The sequence below is a fragment of the Helicoverpa zea genome, chromosome 26 (genome assembly GCF_022581195.2).
Source record: "Helicoverpa zea isolate HzStark_Cry1AcR chromosome 26, ilHelZeax1.1, whole genome shotgun sequence".
NCBI lineage: Eukaryota > Metazoa > Arthropoda > Insecta > Lepidoptera > Noctuidae > Helicoverpa > Helicoverpa zea.
The window spans coordinates 3,132,345-3,139,197 of record NC_061477.1 but is presented as its reverse complement, the minus strand read 5'-3'; positions in this window follow the sequence as shown (position 1 = coordinate 3,139,197).

The following is a 6,853-nucleotide window of genomic DNA, read 5'->3' as shown; positions in this document are numbered from 1 at the left end:
TTATATTGTGGGGTTTTGTCAAGTTAGTTAATACTTTTTATATACCTAGGTAGATTCTAATACGTTTTGGCCTCCTATGGAAGAACTAAATTAATTTGAATAAAAGCAAAGTTGGTACTAAGAAATTAGCTACAAATTGACGTATGTAGTAAGTTTAACAAGCTGGTTAAAAATAACGTTATTTTTGGAATGCAATGTTCGTACAAAAAAAAAACATTTTCTTTTAAAAATCTGTGGATTTTGATAATCTTATGCTACTGTTCTACAATTTTTATATTTAGGTATTTTTTTCATATCTATCAATCAATCAAAACATTTATTTGTGAACCGTAGGTAAGAACAGATCTTAAGTATATAAAAAGTATCACTATGCTCTGCCAAAGTAAGGCGGCGTACAAATATTCAGTAATAAAATTTAATTTAATTATTACACTTGCTTAGAAAATTACAGGTACATACATAATTAAGACACAATACATTTTATTATTATAGTATATAATAATTTGTCAATTATATTTAAGTAATTAATTAATCATTTTAATATTCATTATTTAGAAAATACAACAAATTAACATCTCATCCGGGATATGATATGCTGGATAGCATTTAAAATATGAAAAATTTGATTAATCTTCCAAAACAGGCCTACGTAGCTTCCGATAGTAAAATAATCTTAAAAATCTGTTCAGACTACATTCCGTAATAAATAAAAATATTTATGTAGATGCTCCAATATTAACACCTTCCTTTTCACTTCACAAAGATACTAAAACTAATAAAAATAACACGTTATCATAATAAAATACAGATTGAAATAATTAAAGAAAGTAAGCTGTAGAAGGTTTTCGAATAACTTAATTAACTCGATTCATAGACCTGCAATCGATATAAATGTCGGGTTCTTCCGATTTCATCCAATGACGTTCCATCCTGTAGTTTGCCTTACTTTTCAAATCATATTGACATATGTATCACAAATTACGTAATAAATAAATATATGTAAGTAGAGCAAAAATAAATAAGTAAGAACAACCAAGACGCCTTTCTATAACTAGCAAATAAATAGGCCTATCACATGTGCTATCAATAAAGCGTTAAATAAAATTATGATAAAGAAAGAAAGAAATCAATTGTTGATTTTAGAGTTAGGAACAAAACGCAGAGTTGGAAAATATAAGTCACACGAGTGAAATCACAAGATAAAAGCGGAACAAACCGGAATATCGAAAGCTAATGAATTCGATTTTATTAACACTCACAGATTGTAATGATGCGTATTGTGGAGCAACTCATTATTGATAATGGTTGCTTAATTAGGTATTAAGTAATACTATTAGATATAAAGTAAAAAGTCGCGGCTCGGGAGATGATAAGTATAAAACAGACGAATCGATGTTGATGAAATTACTTGAACATTTTATCTAAGTGCGAAATCAGGATGAAAGATAAATGATGCGGGCAGAACCGTGGGAAACAGCTAATAGATAATAATATCTATCAACAATATACTAAGTTCATATATCAATACGTCTTTATATCAATCCCTATAAATTGTCCCTATTCCGCCAATGAAAAGTAAATTACGAAGCAAACTAACTTAACTGACTCAAGTTATTGAACCTAACTAACAATTTATGATTTCAATTGATTAACTTTTGTAAAAATCTCGTGGTGGCATAGTGCGTAAAGAATCAATCTCTCAAGTATGAGTGTGGGTCCAGGTCAGGTTAAGTACCAATGCAACGTTTCTAAGTATATTTTGGACACCAATGACTGTGTTTCGAAAGGCACAACAAACTGTAGGTAGGTCCCGGTTATCATCGAGCGTCACTGGTCATCGGTACGGGTAGTCAGGAGGTCAGATAGGCAGTCGCTCCTTGTAAAACGCTGGTACTCAGCTGCATCAGGTTAGACTGGAAGCCGACCCCAAGATAGTTAGGAAAAGGCAAGGCAGATGACGAAAAGTAAATTACAAAGCAAACTCACTTAACTACCTCATGTTATTGTACCGGCTAACTAACAATTTATGATTTCAATTCATTAACTTTTATTGTACTAGTCATATATTTTTACGATTACAATATTATTACTTTATAGAACTCCGTGGGTGTTGGTATAAGAAACTTTAATTTTCTATACATTATGTTAAAATTGTAGATACATATAATAAAGATGACTTAAATACGCTATTAAAAACGATTTACGAAAAGGAACTCCATATTTGGACTTTTTGAACTGATATTTTTAATTAAAAGTAAAGTATTATATTCGTATATTACGTTTATTGTAATTTTATGAATAGTAAGATTATTTTATTAGTCTACGATTATTTACGAATACACCATATCTTCTATACATATAATAAATCTGTAAAAAAACTGTGTCTGTACATTGAATATATTAAAAAAATAATAATTGGGTGGGGTTTAGAAACAGTAATGGAGCACAAATCAAAAAAAAAAAATTCTGTCTGTATGTCTGTATGTCTGTATGTCTGTATGTCTGTTTGTTTGTACACGCTAATCTTCCGAACTACTGAACGGATTTCAATGATTTTTTCTTTGTTCTATCAGTATTAAGCCTGGTCAACATATAGGCTATAATTTATCTTCGAAACTTGAAGACCTGATGCAGAACACCAACAGACCAACAAAACTATAAGAGATACAAAAATGATGCCATGGCAAAAATTGTTTCATGTGATGAGCATTTTCAGCTGAGATAATAAATTTTAAGATCTGGAACACCTGATGTGGAACCCCAAGAGCCCAGCTTCTCTGTACCATATACAGGTATGGCGTTTTAGCAAAAGTTGTTCAATTTGATAAGCACTTTCTATTGACTTATACAAATTGAAGATCTAAAACACCTGATGTGGAACTCCAGGGGCCCAGCTAGACTATAGCATATAGAACTATGACGTTTTAGCAAAAGTTATTCAATCTGATAAGCACTCTCTAAAACACCTGATGTGGAACTCCAGGAGCCCAGCTAGACTATAGCATATGAAGACATGACGTTTTAGCAAAAGCGGTTCAATCTGATAAGCACTCTCTATTGACGTATAAACATCGAAGATCTGGAACACCTGATGTGGAACTTCAAGAGCAAACTTGAAATGTATAGAAATGAATGTTATGAAATAGGTATGGTGAATCAAAAAAAGTAATTAGTCCGTCTTTTAAATAACCCTAAAATAATGGACACGTATTTTACTTTTCTCTCTCTCACAAACAAATAATAACGAAGATGCAACAACGCTTGAATTTTGTGTTAAGTCACTGCTTAGTACAAATTTTACATATCTAGACGTGGCGTCCCGAGCCCCCACTCTCCGACTTTGTTGCGTTATATCTCATTATTATTTTGTATGTCTCTTCCATACCTCGGGACTACAGAGTTCCGAATTTTTGGGAGGCAAACGTGGGGCCGAAGCCAACACGCTGAAGCCCTTTTGAGACAACTTTTATTAAATGGTGACACAAAACCGACGATTATCCCTTTATACACTATAGAAATGAACCCAAGGACAATCCCCGGTGGACGTCGTTAAAAAAAAGACAATCCCCGGTTCTGTGCTAAACTATTGCTAACTATGGAGGAAACTACTTGGGCTATTGTGATGGGATGTTAGTGGATGACAATGTATTAGGTACATGTAAAAATGGCAGGTGGAGACTCGCCACCTCACTTACTGGGCCCCCGGGAACCAGTCACTGAATAGCAACAAGAGGGCAACAGGGACATGAGCGGCTGAAGGGTGAGGATACCTCGGTGGACTTTAAACGCAGATTACGCGCTCCCTGTGCTTACCATGAGGCACCCACCCTCCGAGCAGGGCTACTAATAGTGCTCTAGCGACTCCACTCTGGACGGCCAAGCCAAACCAGAGGCGGGAGACCTACCCCCGTCATGGTTCACTCCGACCGGCCGGAGATGGGGGCAGTATACTCTCCCTGGAGAACTCAGTATATATGCCCCGCGGGGTCGCTACTCCCCGTCATCAGCCTCAGATGTCCTGCGGTGCTTATATCTCATTATTATTGTAGTTATTATCTCAAGAGCCTTTGTTCCAATTATGTTAGGGTCGACTTCAAATCACGATGCAACTGAGTACCAGTGTTTTACTAGGAGCGACTGCCTTTCTGACCTTCACAACCCGGTTAACCGCTCAACCCAACACCCCTTGGTAAAACTGGTCAGACTTACTGGCTTCTGACTACCCATAACGACTGCCAAGAATGTTCAAGGACAGCCGGAACCTACAGTTTAACATCCTCTCCAAATAACCGTCATTGGTATTCAAAATATACGTAGAAAGTACAAACGAACTTAGAAAATTTGCATTGGCAGGTACTTGCCAGACCTGGAATCAAAGACGCACGCTCATACTTGAGAGATTGGTTCTCTACCCACTAAACCACCACGACTTCCACTAACTCATCACGACTTTGTCATCTCAGTAACATTTAATGTTTTTTTTACGTAATAATAATATTTTTGCCACACACAACTTAAATGCGGACTAATTAGAATCACTACTTTTATCCCTATGGTCACGTCTATTGCGGTTCAGTCCTCAGCGTTTTGTTTAGTCTGCTGTGCTTTTGCCGTTAAAGTACAAAAATGAAATATATGGAACGTTTCTAATGGTTATGCGTATTCCGTTGTTTTCAAGTCAACGGGCCCTTAAAATTCAATATCAGACAATTCAGATCTTTGATTTTGCTGACCCCGTAGTCGCTGGCATAAGGGATAGGATCCGCGTACGAAGTCGCGGGCAGAAGCTAGTGCATAAATATTTAATTAAAACTACGCTAGTGTCTTTTCTAAAAAAATACAAATTTTTATTTTCAACCCTATTTCCAAACAGGGGGAGGTTCTCAATTCAGCCGGTATGTTTTTATTATTTTTCAACAAATTAATGGTTAATTTGTAAGCTTTATTTCGAAATCACAATTAAATAATATCTATACTTATAATAAATCTGTAGAGAGGTCAATTCTGTACATTGAATATATTTCCAAAATAACTATTAGGGGGTGATTAGTGATCGATACTGATGCCAAAAATGCAATCAGTAAAATTTTTGTCTGTCTGTCTGTCTGTCTGTCTGTCTGTCTGTCTGTCTGTCTGTCTGTCTGTCTGTCTGTCTGTCTGTCTGTATGTTCGTTATGGAAACAAAAACTACTGGACGGATTTTAATGAAACTTGGCACAAATATTCTTCACACTCCTGGGCAGGTTATAGAATACTTTTCATCACGCTACGATCAATAGGAGCAGGACAGTGAAGGTAAATGTTGGGAAAACGGGAGAAGTTACTCCATTTTTTAAGCTTCCGTCGCGTGTGCAGCCTTAATGGTTACAGGTACACAGAAACCATGTACGACGTAAATATTCTTCATAAAATTATGTAAAAAATATCCCATGGCAGCATATGTCTATCTTTTATGGTTGACTCACAATAACACGTAAAACTCTCGGTAGCTTAGCAGTTCGGGGCTTTCTGATTATATTTGTCTACTATTTCGTTTATAACACTCTCACTCACACTAATTAAACATAGTTAACAGTATTATCTATTAATTAAAAAAAGAATGATTTAAATCGGTAAAGAAACACCAAAGTTATACATGAAAAACCGTAATAAGCCACCGCGCGTGAATACTGAATCACGCACGCTATAAGGATCATTTTTGTGCAACGGTCGCCGCGCTCGACGCGACTCGCGGCGCGGTGGCTGCGCGAGCTTCATACAATATTTGGCTGTTGGTGCGATTGATGCGAATAGACGTTCAGAGCGTTCAACCTTATTGCGCGACTTTTAGGCATAGACATAATATTAGTAAACAGGACTGCGCATATAAACCCAAAAAACGAGCCGAGTGAAACAGTTAGTACGGAGGCTGTCTGTCCCTTTCTAATAGGGTGACTATGAGATTAAGCTATGTGAGACAAATCCGAATTTGCTAAGATTATTAAACACAGATTGGTATTGAAGTTTTAACTTACGCAGTTTGTGACCTTAAGATACTAATAAAGGCTTTTAATAATTAGCGGGAATTAGCAGTATAAAAGCAGGAAGATTCGAAGTGAAGACTGTTTTTTTTGTATTTCTACTTCATATATAGACTGTTGAGCCATTTATGTCGCCTTTTTTCTTTTTTTGGGAAGCTATAACAATAGTACAACAGTTTTAAAATCCATCACCCATATTTTGACTCGTTACAAGAATTCATGGGCACCCTAGTTGTTTGGTTTACGAAAATGTTATTATTAGCTTACCTGTGGAACGATATATTGCAACCACCATAGGATTCACTTTTACAAGTATAAACGCAACACTTTTTCACCATTTAAATAGTTTAAATTGATTTAATACAAAAAATATAAACAAAATTTTAAATGCTGATTACGCGCCAAGAATGTTCAGGGTTACCGCTAGAAAAAAAAAAAAACAAAATAAAAATTTATGTTGTTTATGTTTTAATAATAAATACGAATAAATTAATGCGATTGTTATTAATATGTTGACTTACAATTGTTAAAATAAGATAAAAATTTTATGTGATTCAATTGTTTTTTGGGAAGACAAAACTTTTGATCACAACATTTTTTTATGCTGGCAAGGTGTTAGAAAGAGACAAACAGCCTCCGTTCGAACTATCCCTCTCGGCTCGGATTTGCCTCTGTGTATTATGCAACCAATTTAGTACCTTATTGCGTTAGGATAGAGTTCATTTTCGTAAATATATATTTTGAGCGTGCGCAATCTTGTTTAGTAATATTATATCTATGCTTTTAGGTTTTAAATAATTTATTTTTAACTTTCTTTTGTTGTTATTTTATAA